The sequence below is a fragment of the Bubalus kerabau genome, chromosome 2 (assembly GCF_029407905.1).
Source record: "Bubalus kerabau isolate K-KA32 ecotype Philippines breed swamp buffalo chromosome 2, PCC_UOA_SB_1v2, whole genome shotgun sequence".
NCBI classification, from domain to species: Eukaryota; Metazoa; Chordata; class Mammalia; order Artiodactyla; family Bovidae; genus Bubalus; species Bubalus kerabau.
Window position 1 is genome coordinate 177,147,735 of NC_073625.1, and position 18,516 is coordinate 177,166,250.

Sequence of the window (18,516 nt, forward strand, 5' to 3'; positions counted from 1 at the left end):
TTTTCTGGAACTCTCTTGCTTTTTCCATGACCCAGCGGATGTTGGCAATTTGATCTCTGGTTCCTCTGCCTTTTCTAAAACCAGCTGGAACATCAGGAAGTTCACGGTTCACGTATTGCTGAAGCCTGGCTTGGAGAATTTTGAGCATGACTTTACTAGCGTGTGAGATGAGTGCAATTGTGCGGTAGTAGCACTTAGGAGAGTATTAATAAACTGAGAGAATCAGTGAAGACTTCTTAGAGGAGTTGGTTTTAGAAGATGAGTTAAGAGTGCACAAGAATAGATAAGGAAAGAATCAGGGTCACAACGACACCCATAAGGTGAGAGAAGCCAACACCCAAATACCATCAGCAAGGATACCAGTTGGCGGCACTGAAAAAGAAGGGGAGAGGGTAGAAAGGTAACTGCAGACTATAAAGCACGGAAGGTCAATCAATACGTAGCCAATAAGTGAAACGTTACACTGCCTTTGGGTCAAAGTTCTATGCTAGGTGCCAAAGAGATATAAGAGGGAGCTAAGGCAGAATTGTATAGACCTTACACCTATAAAGGTGTCGGTCATATGTACAAAAATGGATCCTCTGAGCTGCCTACATAGTAGCAAGCTGAGAGGATATAGTCTGTTGTTCAAAGTGACTTTACTCTATGCTTCTGCTTAACATATTCATTTAGTTGTTTGTACGGGACATTTCTCATATTTCACTGCTTTCCTTTGTAGATCAAGCCATCTCTCCACTTTCAGCCCTGTTCTCTTGTCTTTCAAAAGGCAGCCTGGAGGGACTCCCCTGGTGGTCCAGTGGCTAAGACTCTTAAGCTCTCTCAACGCTGGGACCCTGAGTTTGATCCCTGATTGGGGAACTAGATCCCACATGCCACAACTAAGACCGTGCACAGCCAAATAAATAAATAAAAATAAATATTTAAAAAAAAAGGCAGCCTGAAAATAAAAGACTTTGAGAGAGAAGGCAATTGGTACAGATACTAAATAGGTGCTCAGAGAAAAAGTGACACTTGAGCAAAGAGTTGAAAAAGGTCAAGGAGTAAGTCATGCAGCTATCTGGGAGCAAAGCTTGTTAAGCAAAGAGAACAACAAATGCAAAGGCTCTGAAACGGGAAGTGTCTGAGGGGATCAAAGAACAGGAGGCTGTGACAGCTGGAGCAGAATGAGCAAAGGAGAAAACAGTAGGAGATAAGTTCAGAGAAGAGGGGCCAGATGGTAAAGAGCTGCGGTGTCCAATATGATAGCCACTAGCCTCATATGGCTATTGGACATTTGAAATGTGGCTAGAAGTTGAATTTAAATTTTTTAAATTTTAATTAATTAAAATTAAATATGTAAAAACCAATGCTGGATTCAATTATTAGAAAACTTTTAAGACTGTTTAGAAATACTTGGGTATGTAAATCTACTTTCAACTGTAAATTTCATGAAACCTAAATACCAATCAAGTATTTCCAACCAAAATTTGGCATCAAAATTGTGTAAAATACATACCAGATTTTTGAAGACTTGATATAAAAAAGTAAAACAATTTCATTAACAATTTCCTACATTAACTGTATGTTCAAATAATATTCTGTATATAGGTTTAAATTAGATTTAACATTAAAATTAACTTCATCTGTTTTCTTTTTATTTTTACAGCATGGTTGCTAGAAAATTTAAAATTATGTAAGTGGCTTGCATTATTTTTCCACTGGACAACATTGGTATAGAGTCTTGTTGGTCACTATAAGAATTTTTATTTTTATGGTGTGATTTGGGAAGCCATTAGACATGAACTGACTTGCTTTAAAAGGACTGCTCTAGTTGCAACTATAGAAACAGACAAATATGTGGGCTGGGCTAGAGAACAAAGCAGAGAGACTAGGTAAGAGGCTGTTTCAATAATCAGAAATGCTATTATTTGAGAGAGATAAAGGAAGTCTGGACTAGGGCAAGAGTTTTGGAGGTAGTAAGAGTCACTCAGATTCCAGATAAATGTTAAAGTTGAAATGACTATCAAATTGGATATGCTGTTGGAATAGATGAGGGACGTGAAAGAATAGAGGAGCCAAGGATAATACTTAAAGTTTCTGCCTGAGCATCCAGAAAGACTGAGCTGCCAGTTACTGAGATGGGGAAGACTGTGGGAGATATAACTCTGAGTGAGAAGATCAAAAGTTCAGTTTTTGTTAGAACTGAAAATTTTATTAGCCTTCCAAGTGAGACTGTCAAGTTACAGTTGAATATATGTCAAGAGGTTAGGAGAGACCTATTGAGTGGGAGATACAAATTAGGGAGATGAGTATAAACAGGAGTAGTATAAACAGGATAAATTCACTTAGGATAAAGCAGAGCCCAAGACTGAACTCTGAAGCACCTGAACAAGCAGCCAGTGTGATGGGAAGAAGTCTAAGAAGCCAGATAAGGTAATGTTTTAAGAAGGGAGTAATTAATTATGCCAAATGCCATGGATGTGTAGCATAAGATAATAACTAAGACCTAAACGTTGGGTTGATGAGCTGACTATGGCTCAGATCATCAGCTTCTCATAGCAAGACTCAGGCTTAAACTAAAGAGAGTGGGGAAAACCACTAGGCCAGTCAGATACAACTTAAATCAAATCCCCTATGAATATGCAGTGGAGGAGACAAATAGATTCAAGGGATTAGATCTGGTAAACAGTGTGCCTGAAGAACTATGGATGGAGGTCCATAATATTGTACAGGAGGCAGCGAACAAAACCATCCCAAAGAAAAAGAAAAGCAAGAAGGCAAAGTGGTCATCTGAGGAGGCTTTACAAATAGCTGAAGAAAGAGGAGAAGCAGAGCAAGGGAGAAAGGGAAAGGTACACCTAACTAAACGCAGAATTCCAAAGAACAGCAATGAGAGACAAGAAGGGCTTCTTCAACAAACAGTGCACAAAAACAGAGGAAAATAACAGAAGGGGAGAGACTAGAGGTCTCTTCAGGAAAACGAGATATCAAGGGAACATTTTGCCCAGAGATGGGCACAATAAGGGACAGAAACAGTAGAGATCTAGTAGACGCTGACGAGATCAAGAAGAGATGGTAAGAATACACAGAACTGTACAAAAAATAATCTTACTGAACCAGATAACTATGATGGTGTGGTTAGTCACCCACAGCGAGACATCCAGAAGTGTGAAGTCAAATGGGCCTTAGGAAGCACTGCTGTTAATAAAGCTAGTGGATGTGATAGAATTCCAATAGAGCTATTCAAAATCCTAAAGGATGACGCTATCAAAGCATTGCACTCAATATGTCAGCGAATCTGGAAGACCCAACAGTGGTCACAGGACTGGAAAAGGTCAATCATCATCCAAATTCCCAAGAAGAGTAGCACTAAAGAATGTGCTAACCATCAAACAATTGCACTCATCTCCCACGCTAGTAAGGCCATGCTGAAAATCCTACATACTAGGCTTCAGCACTATGTGAACCAAGAACTTCCAGATGTCCAAACTGGGTTTAGAAAAGGAAAAGGAACCAGAGATCAATTGCCAACATTCACTGGATCATAGAGAAAGCTAGAGAATTCCAGAAAAACATCTACCTGTTTCATTAATGATGCTAAAGCCTTTGACTGTGTGGATCATAACAACTTCAGAAAGCTCTTAAAGAGATGGGACTACCAGACCATCTTACCTGTCTCCTGAGAAACCTGTAAGTGCGTCAAGAAGCAACAGTTAGAACTCTGAATAGAACAACTGATTGGCTCAGGACTGAAAAAGGAGTACAACAAGGCTGTCTGCTGTCACCCTGTTTATTTAACCTATATGCTGAATACATCATGAGATATGCCAGGCTGGATGAGTTACAAGCTGGGAATAGAGATACGTAGGAGAAACATCAATAACCTCAGATATGCAGATGATATCACTCTAAATGGCAGAAAGCGAAGAGGAACTAAAGAGCCTCTTGGTGAGGGTGAAGGAGGAGAGTGAAAGAGTCTGCTTAAAACTAAATATTAAAAAAAACTAAGATCATGGCACCTGGCCCCATTACTTCATGGCAAATAGAAGGGGAAAAGGTAGAAAGCAGTGACAGATTTCCTCTTTTGGGCTCTAAAATCACTGCAGATGGTGACTGCAGCCATGAAATTAGAGATGATTGCTTCTTGGCAGGAAAGTTATGACAAACCTAGACAGTGTATTGAAAAAAAGAGACATTACTCTGCCAACAAAGGTCCATATAATCAAGGCTATGGTCTTCCCAGTGGTCACACACGTTTGTGAGAACTGGACTGTGAAGAAGGCAGAGCGCCAAAGAATCGATGAATTCAAACTCTGGTGCTGGAGAAGACTCCTGAGAGTCCCCTGGACAAGAAGGAGATCAAACCAGTCAATCTTAAGGGAAATCAACCCTGAATACTCATTGGAAGGACTGATGCTGGAGCTGAAGCTCCAGTATTCTGGTCACCTGATGCAAACAGCTGACTCACTGGAAAAGTCTCTGATGCTGGGAAAGGTTGAGGGCAGAAGAAGAAGAGGGCGTCAGAGGATGAGATGGCTGGATGGCATCAATGATGCAATGGACATGAACTTGGGCAAACTTCGGGAGATGGTGAGGGACGGGAAACCTGGCATGCTGCAGTCCATGGGGTACGAAAGAGTCAGACACGACTGGGCAACTGAACAACAATAACAAAAGTTGGATTCAGGAACATGGAGATCATCAAATGATCTTGACAACAACAGTATGTGCAGAGTGGTGGGGCCAAAGCTTGCTTGGGGAGGGTTAAGAGAGAATGGGTAAAGAGGAATTAGAAAAGTAAATACAGACAACTCTTTCAAGGATTTTCACTGTAAAGGAGAGAGAAGAGAGAAGTAGTTAGAAAGGTGAAGTCAGGAGAAGTTTTTTTTTTTTAAGAAGGAATACATTAAAGCATATTTATTCATTGAGGGAATTTTTTTTTATATAAAGAAAAACATGCTGCATTGGGGTAGGGGAAGAACTTCTGGAACAATGTTCATGAATAATTGAGAAGAAAGTGGATTTACTGATGAAGTAAAGCATGGAAAGTACAATCAGTTCACTTCAGTTCAGTCGCTGAGTTGTGTCCGACTCTTTTCGACTCCATGAATCGCAGCACGCCAGGCCTCCCTGTATATCACCAACTCCCGGAGTTCACTCAGACTCACGTCCATCGAGTCAGTGATGCCATCCAGCCATCTCATCCTCTGGCGTCCCCTTCTCCTCCTGCCCACAATCCCTCCCAGCATCAGTGTCTTTTCCAATGAGTCAACTCTTCGCATGAGGAGGCCAAAGTACTGGAGTTTCAGCTTCAGCATCATTCCCTCCAAAGAAATCCCAGGGCTGATTTCTTTCAGAATGGACTGGTTGGATCTCCTTGCAGTCCAAGGGACTCTCAAGAGTCTTCTCCAACACCACACAGTTCAAAAGCATCAATTCTCCGGCGCTCAGCCTTCTTCACAGTCCAACTCTCACATCCATACATGACCACAGGAAAAACCATAGCCTTGACTAGCCGGACCTTTGTTGGCAAAGAAATGTCTCTGCTTTTGAATATGCTATCTAGGTTGGTCATAACTTTCCTTCCAAGGAGTAAGCGTCTTTTAATTTCATGGCTGCAGTCACCATCTACAGTGATTTTGGAGCCCAGAAAAATAAAGTCTGACAATGTTTCCCCATCTATTTCCCATGAAGTGATGGGACCGGATGCCATGATCTTAGTTTTCTGAATGTTGAGCTTTAAGCCAACTTTTTCACTCTCCTCTTTCACTTTCATCAAGAGGCTCTTTAGTTCCTCTTCACTTTCTGCCATAAGGGTGGTGTCATCTGCATATCTGAGGTTATTGATATTTCTCCCAGCAATCTTGATTCCAGCTTGTGTTTCTTCCAGTCCAGCGTTTCTCATGATGTACTCTGCATAGAAATTAAATAAGCAGGGTGACAACAGACAGCCTTGATGAACTCCTTTTCCTATTTGGAACCAGTCTGTTGTTCCATGTCCAGTTCTAACTGTTGCTTCCTGACCTGCATACAGATTTCTCAAGAGGCAGGTCAGGTAATCTGGTATTCCCATCTCTTGAAGAATTTTCCACAGTTGATTGTGGTCCACACAGTCAAAGGCTTTGGCATAGTCAATAAAGCAGAAATAGATGTTTTTCTGGAACTCTCTTGCTTTTTCCATGATCCAGCGGATGTTGGCAATTTGATCTCTGGTTCCTCTGCCTTTTCTAAAACCAGCTTGAACATCAGGAAGTTCATGATTCACGTATTGCTGAAGTCTAGCTTGGAGAATTTTGAGCATTACTTTACTAGTGTGTGAGATGAGTGCAATTGTGTGGGAGTTTGAGCATTCTTTGGCATTGCCTTTCTTTGGGATTGGAATGAAAACTGACCTTTTCCAGTCCTGTGGCCACTGCTGAGTTTTCCAAATTTGCTGGCATATTGAGTGCAGCACTTTCACAGCATCATCTTTCAGGATTTGAAATAGCTCAACTGGAATTCCATCACCTCCACTAGCTTTGTTTGTAGTGATGCTTTCTAAGGCCCACTTGACTTTACAATCCAGGATGTCTGGCTCTAGGTCAGTGATCACACCATCGTGATTATCTGGGCCGTGAAGATCTTTTTTGTACAGTTCTTCTGTGTATTCTTGCCATCTCTTCTTAATCTCTTCTGCTTCTGTTAAGTCCATACGATTTCTGTCCTTTATCGAGCCCATCTTTGCATGAAATGTTCCCTTGGTATCTCTAATTTTCTTGAAGAGATCTCTAGTCTTTCCCATTCTGTTGTCTTCCCCTATTTCTTTGCATTGATTGCTGAGGAAGGCTTTCTTATCTCTTATTGTTATTCTTTGGAATTCTGCATTCAGATGCTTATATCTTTCCTTTTCTCCTTTGCTTTTCACTTCTCTTCTTTTCACAGCTATTTCTAAGGCCTCCCCAGACAGCCATTTTGCTTTTTTGCATTTCTTTCCCATGGGGATGGTCTTGATCCCTGTCTCCTGTACAATGTCACGAACCTCATTCCATAGTTCATCAGGCACTCTATCTATCAGATCTAGGCCCTTAAATCTATTTCTCACTTCCACTGTATAATCATAAGGGATTTGATTTAGGTCATACCTGAATTGTCTAGTGGTTTTCCCTACTTTCTTCAATTTAAGTCTTAATCTGGTAATAAGGAGTTCATGATCTGAGCCACAGTCAGCTCCTGGTCTTGTTTTTGCTGACTGTATAGAGCTTCTCCATCTTTGGCTGCAAAGAATATAATCAATCTGATTTCGGTGTTGACCATCTGGTGATGTCCATGTGTAGAGTCTTCTCTTGTGTTGTTGGAAGAGGGTGTCTGCTATGACCAGTGCATTTTCTTGGCAAAACTCTTATTAGTTTTTGCCCTGCTTCATTCCATATTCCAAGGCCATATTTGCCTGTTACTCCAGGTGTTTCTTGACTTCCTACTTTTGCATTCCAGTCCCCTATAATGAAAAGGACATCTTTTTTGGGTGTTAGTTCTAAAAGGTCTTGTAGGTCTTCATAGAATGGTTCAACTTCAGCTTCTTCAGCATTACTGGTTAGGGCATAGACTTGGATCACTGTGATATTGATTGGTTTGCCATGGAAACTACCAGAGATCATTCTGTCATTTTTGAGACTGCATCCAAGTACTGCATTTCAGACTCTTTTGTTGACCATGATGGCTACTCCATTTCTTCTGAAGGATTCCTGCCCGCACAATAGCCAGAGGCAATTAATCAGGTGGATATGGTGGTGAAAGCTTGTGGACATTCTGTCCGATTATTTCTATTTTTTTAAAGTTAAAATGGTGGAGATGGATGGGAGGGTGGGTGAAGAAAAAGACGAGAATAAGACACTGTATGGACCAGAAAATATATCAGCGCTGCCAGGCAGCACTTAACCTTCCTGAGGCTCATGATTATGAATTTATTTATTTATTTATTTTTTTCACGATTATGAATTTAAAGTGAGACCAGTCAGCATGGCTGTGTTCTTCTCCAACTACATTTAAATATACAGAAGTAGGCATGAATAAGAGAGCTGGGTTTAATCAGAGCTGGAATTTCACCAGGCAAGGATGACAAAGCCAGAGGAAGAGGTCAGCTGAGTTGAGAGTATATGCAAGATTGTGATTATGACAGGCCTCCTGAAGACCAGTGAAAGAGTGGTAGAATTAATACAATGCAGGTAACAAGGGAACTGAGAAGGGTTGCAGGTGTTCGGGTGGTAGAAGGAATCGTTAGGGAGGACAGAAGGTGGTGGCCAGGATGTGAAAAATTGAGATTATGAAGGGATTTTAGTTAGTGAAGGGATTTAGTTATTACATCAAGGTCAAGGTCTAGGAAAAAACCATGAGGGCAAATACCTCAAGGTAGGACAGAGGATATGATCACTGGAGAAGTCTAGAATTTTAGAAAAATTGTCTATATAGTTAGTGAAATTTGCATAAATTACCACAGAAATAATGCTAGGGAAAAAGTGATCACAAGCTAGGAGCTCAAATCTTAAAAGATATGAGGGGGACTGATCCAGAAGATCTATGCTCATATTCAGTCACTCAGTTGTGTCTGACTCTTTGCAACCCCATGACCTGTAGCCCACCAGGCTCCTCTGTCCACGGAATTTTCCAGGCAAGAATACTGGAGGGGGTAGCCATTCCCTTCTCTAGGGGATTTTCCCAACCCAGGGATGAAACCCACATCTCCTGTGTCTCCTACATGGGCAGGAGGATTCTTTAGCACTGTGCCACCTGGGAAGCCAGGGGATCTATCGATGACTACAACAAGGTAGAGTCTGATGAGATGCAGAGCTGGAACATTCAGAAAAAGGGAAGAGAGGGGTCTGAAAAGATCCATGAGAACAATTCTCTCCTGGAGATATGAGGGACATGGGAAGGAAAAGAGCCACCAGCTGAGAAGACTGCAGGAGAAAACTGAGGAAAGGGATGTCAACAAGTGAAAAGCTCAGTTTCAGTCGAAACAGAAGGATGAGGGAAATGTTTGGAGAAGAGGCTGAGGACAAGGGAAATCCCATGAAAGAAGGAGAGAGGCAAGGAATCTGGCTAGAAAAGTAAATGGAGATACATGGGCAAGAGGAAGGACCCCAGAGTCCTGGGCTTCTTGTGGAGGTTAATGTAAATAGAGAATAAGAGTTTAATCTTGATGAGCTGGAGGGAAGGATGAGTGTGGCTGTGATACTGGGGTCGGCAGGGGTGAAGAGAACCTGGGGGCTCTTTCATTCTTGCCAGCAACAGCGTGGATTTTGGTGAGGGACAGTTTCATCTGGGCACGTACTTACTCCTGAAATATGAAAAGCACTAGAGTTCCTTCCTCCCTCCTTCCCACAGAAGCCAAAAGGCTAGAGTTTCCGATGATCTGTCCTTTCAAGAAGTAGCTTCACCCTCACTTCAAAACACCAATACCCTTTCAACTGTAGTTATAGCTTTCAGGAGCTGGAAGGGATTGTACACAGTGATGCTCCATCCTCCCCACCAAGAGAGCAGATGTGCCAGGGAGCCAGCTGAAGCTCAGGGTACAGTCTGTACCCATGAAGGAGAGCAATGCTAGCCAGGGTCACACTACGACCTCTGCCTTTTGGCACAAGGCTTCAAACAAATGGCCTAGTAAGCCCTCAAAACCTAGCTCTAAACTCCTTTTACCCATTCAAAGCTTCAGAAGCCACCGCAAATGTATTAAAAACCTGTTCCATTTCTATGCTTAATAGCACCCCTCCAAATTATGTGAATATGGACACAGATCCCTTCAAGCGGAAAGTTTATATATGCCAAATCTGTGAACTAGTTTAATTCTAAGTAGAGCTGAATGTACATATGTATGAACAGGTATTAAACATTAAAGAAAGATGAGACGCTTGAAACAAATTTCTTTTTGAAGGAAGACAGAAACAAATAAGTTGTATTCCACTGTGGAGAACTATTATGTGGAAGCAATTTTCCTTTTATTAGGTGACAGGCAGTCTCTGAGATCGCCCCAGTGATCCCACTTTCTCAAATTCAAGTCCTGTGTGATGTCTCCCCTTGAGTGAAGACTGGTCATAGTGACTTGATTCTAGCAAGAAAGCAGCGGAAGTGATATAATGGCATTGCAGAGCTCTCCCTCTCTGTGTGTCCATGTCTGTGTCTGTCTGTCCCCCTCTCTGTCAACAGCCAGCTGCCTTGTTGCAAGCTGCCCCATGGAGAGGTCCACATGGCATGGAACTAAGGGGAGCACCTGGCCAAGAGCCAGTAAGGAACTGAGGCCCTCAGTTCAACAGCCCATGTGGAACTAAATCCTGCCAAAAACCCTGTGAGTGAGCTTGGAAGTGTATGCCCCCTCAATTCAGTCTTCGGGTGAGAAGAGGTGCTCCTGTTGATACCCTGACTGCAACCTCACAAGGAACTCTGGGGCCGAGGCACTAGCTAAGCCACATCTGAATCCTGACCTACAGAAACTGAGATGCCAAATGTTTTAAGCAGATAAGTTTTGGGGTAATTTGTTACATAACAATAAACAGACAATGAACAGACATTCAAATTTACCATCCAAACCAGGATACTTTTAGGACTGAAAGACAGCACTATTAATACTTGTCACAGATAACACGCATAAATGCAGAGTGTTGGAGACAAACCAGGCTATATGCTCACCCTACCTTTTATTCCTCTTTGGTAGCACAAAAGAGGAAAAACTTAATGATAGCTCGGAAAACTGGTCAGACATGCTGAAAAGGCACACTAGAACATTCTCTACTTGCCCTTCTGAATAAACTACCCATGGCTGGGGTGAATAAAACCCTAACTTCAGGGGAAAAAAAAATTCTTTGGGGAAGGTCTTGAATACTAAATTACTAAGTCCTAGACTTGAATGGGATTTAACTCAAAGATTAGAAGTAAATGTGTTCAACTGAAGTTTTAAAACCTGAAATGAAACAATGGGTTTATTAGACAATGAACAGTGAACTCATTGTCTTCATTAACATTTCTTAAATGTTAATAAGAAAATATCAATTTCATTTCATTAAAATCTTGCTCTATGTATATTTCATTAAAATAGTATGTTCTTTATTTTTACTATATTCAGGCACTGAGTGGTAGAATAGAAAACATGATCCAGCATTAGAAGATGGGTTTGAAACCTAATTCTACTACTTCACGACTCAGGGCAAAAACAAAATTTTGAGACTGTTGTCTTCAAGTATAAAATGGTGATGTCACCGCATAGTTCAGAGTATGGAGCAAATGAGATAACACATTTGCATGTATTACAGGAAAAACTCCTGTAATGATCCATACAAATACTGATTTCAGGAAAATTCTATTTTTGAATTAAAAAAAATATTTTTTTAAAGTGTAACAAATGCTCTTCTCGGGTATTGATATTCATATTCATGGTTAAAGCTTAATTATTCAGACAGATGGGCTTCCCTGGTGGCTCAGATGGTAAAGAATCTGCCTGCAAAGTGGGAGACCTGGGTTCAATTCCTGGGTTGGGAAAATCCTCTGCAGGAGGGCATGGTAACCCACTCCAGTATTCTTGCCTGGAGAATCCCCATGGACAGAGGAGCCTAGCAGGATCTCTTTGAGATCCATGGGGTCTCAAAGAGTGAGACATGACTGAGTGACCAAGCATAGCACATTCAGAAAGATACCTGTCCTCACCTGATAACAGCCTTATTGTCAGAGCAAACTAAGCACTTAGCAAGAAATAAATATGCATTCGAGTGCTGAACTTAAAACTCTAACCTTTCATTACTTGAGATTTTTTAAAAACTTAAAAATGTAGAAAAGATTCATTAAAAGCAATCATCAGTGCACTTTTTATTACTTTCATTATAACTGCAGGTATAACAACAGACTCAGAAAATATTTGATCACAGTTAAGAATACCAATACATAGGTCAAGGAGTAATCTTTCTTTTTTTTCTGGCCACAGTGCACAGCATGCAGGATCTTAGTTCTCCAAACAGAAATCAAACCCGCACGCACTGCAGTGCAGTGCAGAGTCTTAACCACTGGGGAAGTTCCAAGGAGTAATCATCTCTAGTGTTCTCGTTCCCATGCAACCAACCCAGAAAGAAAAGGTAGACAGAATATAAATATTTTTATAATACCTGATACTTGTTTAGCAAGTTATAGTTTACAAAGCATTTTCATATCTATTTTCTCATTTAATTCATGTGTTCTTTAGAAATTAAAATATTCTAATTCTCAATGGGGAATTCTGACCCCTAAGAAATGAATTTTAAACTGGTTATTGCCAATCAAACTTTCGTATGTCAATTATTCCACAAACTACTAGGAACTCCAAGATAAAATTACTCATAATGTTGATCATTCAGCATTGTCAGGGAAAACCTTGGTTTAGGGGAGAGATGAAAGGAATACAACCCCAAAAATAGAATGTCTGAGCTCTACAAAGATTCATTTAAAACCTATTTCATGCTGAAATTCAACATGTGAATATCTTTAATTTACTAGGTGCTGGTAACAGAGATAAGATACAGTCCCTTACCCTCAAGGCATTCAACACAGAAAGGAAACAGGTAAGTAAGTTACAGTTGTTATTTCTACCAGAGGATAAGTATAACCATAAAAATGAACACAAAATAAAAAGAAAGTTGAAGATATAATTAACTGAAGTACAGAAGGTAGAGGTGGAATGGGAGATGGTATCTAAGCAGCAGGATGATTAATCTGAAAGACTAATATATTATTGTTAGGTGAAAAGGGAAGGAAAAAAGACAAGGACTAGAGGTAGAGACCATAGCACATGCAAAAGAGTTCTGAAGCAATGTGGTGTGTTTGAGAAATGTAGTTTAGTACTACCGTGATTATAATATACACTCAGGACTACAAAAAAAAGCTAAAGTTGTACTCTTTAATTCAGTCAACAGTTAAACAACCACACAGCCTAGGCAATGACCAAAAAAAGCCCACCTTTGCAGAACTGACATTTCAGCAAGGGGAGTATGATAAAAAGCAATAAACATAATAAATAAATGATGCCTGATATTAGAGGGCTATACATGCTATGGGGGGAAATGTTTAACAGCACATTTTATTTCCATCTCATACTATACACTTCACAAGCTGGGGGAAGGGAGGAGTGCAGAGGAAAAAGAGGAAGGCATACTAATACACACACATCACCAGAGAACCGTTCTCAACATGGACAGCCTAAAATATGTTCTGTAAATCTATGGAAGTGATTTGGGACTGTCAGAATGACAGTAGATGCTACTAATATCTAGTGGGCAATTGTCCTGTGAGTGGGACAATAGGCCCACATTCCAAAAGACTTTCCATTATAGAGTCATGTCGCAAAATAAATTTTAATATCCTGAGCCTAGACTCTAACTCCATTTTACATACAAACACAAGATATGTTCAACATCATTTTATTATAACATTTTCAAAAAATGCAATTCCCAAAAGAATATAGAAAAGGTTAGACTTGAACTTTGTCTTGTTAGGTACTTTACCAAAAGTACCTTTTGTTTCAGAAAGTCACATCAAAATTAATATAATTTATTGTATTTAGGTAACCATCACATCATACTTATATCAATCTGTCATACAACAGTCATATTTATAGCTAAACTAACCTTACTTGCAAATATATCACCTCTTTATTCAGCTTCCTGGGTAGCTCAGCTCGTAAAGAATCCACCTGCAATGCAGGAGACCCCAGCTAGATTCTCGGGTCAAGAAGTTCTTCTGGAGAAGGGATAGGCTGCCCATTCCAGTATTCTTGGGCTCCCCTGGTGGTTCAGACAGTAAAGAATCTGACTGCAATGCAGGAGACCTGCATTCGATCCCTGGGTTGGGAAGATCCCCCGAAGGAGGACATGGCCACCCACTCTAGTATTCCTGCCTGGAGAATCCCCATGGACAGAAGAGCCTGGTGGGCTACAGTCCATGGGGTCTCAAGAGTAGGACATGACTTAGCACAGCACAGCACTACTTTATTACTTCTTCCCATTACCTGAGTATTTACTCATTTAAATGGCATAGTTTCCTACTCTTTCTCCCTTAACACAGCTGGGGCATCATGCCAACCCTTAAAAATTTACATGTGAGAACAGTTACTAATGAATTTCACTTCAGGAGAGCCAAAGAGGTGCTTCTAAATATGTTTTAAGAAGAGGGTGTGGAGTCTGGTAGAGTTGAGAACCACTAAATGAAACAGTTCTTAAAATTCCACTCAACTGCGAGCTTCAGATCTTCTTCTCCATCCCAGTTTAAAATCAAGATTTGGCACTGGGATGACCCAGAGGGATGGTATGGGGAGGGAGGGGGGAGGAGGGTTCAGGATGGGGAACACATGTATACCTGTGGCGGATTCATTTTGATGTTTGGCAAAACTAATACAATTATGTAAAGTTTAAAAATAAAATAAAATTAAAAAAAAATAAATAAATAAAACCAAGATTTGATTTTCTGATGTCTCCAAAACTCTCAGTCCAAACAAATGCTTCCCAATTTTCTGAACTCCCAAATAACTGTACTGCTTAGATCAGTCACAGATTCACAATTATTCATTTTAAAGTCCAAGAACACTTGATGTGTTTGTGCACACGTTGTGTGCTAAGTCCCTTCACTCGTGTCCGACTCTCTGCGACCCTATGGACTGTAGCTGGCCAGGCTCGTCTGTCCATGGGATTCTCCAGGGAAGAATCCTGGAGTGGGTTGCCATGCCCTCCCCCAGGGTATCTTCCTGACCCCAGGGATCGAACCAGTGTCTCTTAGGTCTCCTGCATTGGCAGGTGGGTTCTTTACCATTAGCACCACCTGGGAAGTCCCTGATGTGTTTCTATAGTATCACTAAAGAGATTCGGGCTGTCACAATCCAGAACATCAGAAATCTGGTACTTTGAAATTTTACTCAACTGTGCTTTACTTTCAAATCATATGTCACCCCTTCCCCATGTTTTGACTGTGTTCTGGTGAGATAAAGTCACAATATCCTAAATACTGCCTCACTGCTGCTTGAAGAGTTCTAGTGACACTGTATTTCTCTGCCATAATTTCACCATTAAATAAAACTAACTGCTGGAGAATTTTTTTCCCTAATATTGATGGGGTAAAATCTACCGCCCTCTGGAACAGTACAAAAAAGGATAATATCAACAGTTCAGTTCAGTTCAGTTGCTCAGTGGTGTCCGACTCTTTGAGACCCCATGGATTGCAGCACACCAGGCCTCCCTGTCCATCACCAATTCCCAGAGCTTACTCAAACTCATGTCCATCGAGTCGGTGATGCCATCCAACCATCTCATCCTCTGTCGTCCCCTTCTCCTCCCGCCTTCAATCTGTCCCAGTATCAGGGTCTTTTCAAATGAGTCAGTTCTTCGAATCAGGTGGCCAAAGTATTGGAGTTTCAGCTCCAATCAACAACGACTGACCTTTTCCTTGCAGCTATCATACCCTCCTGTGTATTAAAAAATTCCCACCTGCCTCCAAAAGGAAGAAAAATTAGAAGAAAATGCCTAAGTAAACTCAAACTTTCATATATATTTTGGTTTTTCTTTTACTTTTCTGTATTCTAGTAAACTTTTAGCCTGATTAGACTCAATCAGATTCTCATTCAATTTTTGCAGACCTATCACATGGTATTTTTTAAACTACTTTTATCTTTACTTTTTAAAAAATCATGGGATTCATTCTTTGGTGATTCTAGAAGTTTGAAGCATTCTCCTTCCCAAAATTCACCAAAGCCCTTCTTTTCTGCAGTCTCTAGCAACTTTCAAAGTTTATAAAATGGCACTTGAGTCTGGCCAGATCCCATCTGCATAGAATATAACATACTTATGACAGCCAAAATTCCTAGAATTTAATCTGTTTCAATCTCATAAACACAATCATGAAAATACTTAAATATGTAATTGTTAACTTAATCTACTTGGATAAGAGGCAGCTTGCTGCTGCTGCTGCTAAGTCGCTTCAGTTGTGTCCGACTCTGTGCAATCCCAACCAGGCACCCTCTTAGTAAATGATTAAGACTGAAAATCAGATTTTACATGTTAAAAGAACTTATTTTAAAATAAGTAGCAAATAAGTCAGTACTCACAGAAAGTCTTCAAATAAAATACTAAAATGTAAGGTCGTGCACACAAAAAATATTTTTCTAATTACATGTTTGGAAACCTGACTCTGACACTTTATAGATGATAGTATATGACAGTGGACAGGTCAACCTCTCTGGTTCTCAGTTTTTCCCAATAAGAAAGTGACTAGGACAAACTAAAGACTGTCTGCAAGCTTCTTTCACACCAAGACTCCATAATTTTACTCACACAAAGAGGATTCTTTTTTACAACAGGAAAATCAGATGACAGTTTAAAAGAAATATGAAGAACAGCCTCTACTTTTTCTGTGAAAGTGAAGTCGCTTAGTCGTGTCCGACTCTTTGTGACCCCATGGACTGTAGCCTACCAGGCTCCTCCATCCATGGGATTTTCCAGGCAAGAGTACTGGAGTGGGGTGCCATTTTCTTCTCCAGGGGATCTTTCTGACCCAGGGATCGAACCCGGGTGTCCTGCATTGTAGGCAGATGCTTTACCGTCTGAGCTACCAAAAAAGCCCACTTTTTCTGTAGTGAGTTTCTAATGTAATAAAATATTACAGCTCTTGCATACAGGTGGTCTGAAGAACTGGAAGCAATTTAATATGCACACTGTAATGTTTATCTTTTTAAAGTATGGTACAAATCACAAACAGCTATTTGAGTCTCAGTTCAGTTCAGTCACTCAGTCGTGTCCAACTCTGTGACCCCATGGACTCCAGTACGCCAGGCTTCCCTATCCATCACCAACTCCCGGAGCTTATTCAAACTCATGTCCATTGAGTCGGTGATGCCACCCAACCATCTCATCCTCTGTTGTCCCCTTCTCCTCCCGCCTTCAATCCTTCCCAGCATCAGGGTCTTTTCTAGTGAGTCACTTCTTTGCACCAGGTGGCCAAAGTATTGGAGTTTCAGCTTCAGCATCAGTCCTTCCAATGAATATTCAGGACTGATTTCTTCAGGATGAACTGGTTGGATCTCCATGCAGTCCAAGGGACTCTCAAGAGTCTTCTCCAACACCACAGTTCAAAAGCATCAATTCTTCAGCACTCAGCTTTCTTTATATATTTGAGTCTAGATGATTTTTAGGATTCCTTCTCACTATTAAATTATATTCACTCTTCAATAGACAAAAATGTCTGAAGACTGAGGGCCAAGAAGAGATCCCTCTGGACAGAATAAATGAATCATGTGAGGATTTATGGTGCCAAACAGGAGAATCTGGAAGTTCAAGGGAACAAGAACCTTCTCATTGGAGTGACAAGGGTTGTGAGGAGTTTTACAGAGATTGAGACATCCTCTGGGTTGGCAAAGGTTTATTTAGATGCCTTCTACAATGTTAAGATAGACCAGGAAATCCACTAGGGTGCATTGAAATGCCGACTTCTCAATCCTGACATAACAGAATGAGGCTACTCAGACATGGGTGTGATATTGTCCTTGACCATAAAAATAGTTTGAATTATTCTTCAAGACTACAGTCATGTAATGACTTAGAGATCCAGTGTACCATCATTCATGGTACACCTCAGAGGTGACACAGTCCAGACAGGCTACCTGCCTCCTTATTTAAAAAAGGAAAAAAAAGGGCTTTCTTTGTTTCAGTTTTAGAGGCAGTAAATACCCTTGCCTTGGAGCTATCCATGGTGCTTGACCCACACTCAGTCTGTCTCTTCCAGCAATTGGTATGTTAACTTTCCGATCATAGTATACCACTCAGGATCTGCCTGACCCATCATCCACATTGAGGTCTGTGACTATTATGCCAATATCATGGGCCACTTGTGATTTCAATCTATTCCACTTTGCCTGTGTCCAGACCTTACTTTCGGAGAAGGTGATGGCACCCCACTCCAATACTCTTGCCTGGAAAATCCCATGGACGGAGGAGCCTAGTAGGCTGCAGTCCATGGGGTTTCGAAGAGTCGGACACGACTGAGCAACTTCACTTTCACCTTTCACTTTCATGCACTAGAGAAGAAAATGGCAACCCACTCCAGTGTTCTTGCCTGGAGAATCCCAGGGACGGGGGAGCCTGGTGGGCTGCCATCCATGGGGTCGCACAGAGTCAGACACGACTGAAGTGACTTAGCAGCAGCAGCAGACCTTACTTTGTCCTACTGAAATTTCTCACTTAGCTCTGTCTCCCAGGTCTGCTACATCATCTGCTACAACAAAGTCCTTTCTGTAGATACAATACACCTTGGGGAAGATCACTGGTATATTCTGGGAAAAAGATTATAGTTCTTCAGAGCCAAGTCTCCCACATGGTACCTTACATGACTTTTAAAACCTTGTGTTATATTTTGTTATCATTCTAAAATTATTTTAAATGAGTTTTAAATTTTTGTGATATGTTTTTCTGGCTGACTGGAATGAATAAAGAATAGGAACTGTTAACTCAAGATTTTTGTGTGGGTTTCAGGGAATTCATGAGCCTCTTGAAATTATGTGATTCTTTA

At 40.8% G+C, this 18,516-nt stretch overlaps 1 protein-coding gene across 8 annotated transcripts in view; it reads right to left on the minus strand.

Annotated features, from left to right (window-relative positions):
• The window catches only part of ARMC8 (armadillo repeat containing 8), a 110,342-nt gene that overhangs the window by 81,545 nt on the left and 10,281 nt on the right, over positions 1–18,516 (minus strand). The gene's annotated exons all lie outside the window — the stretch shown is intronic.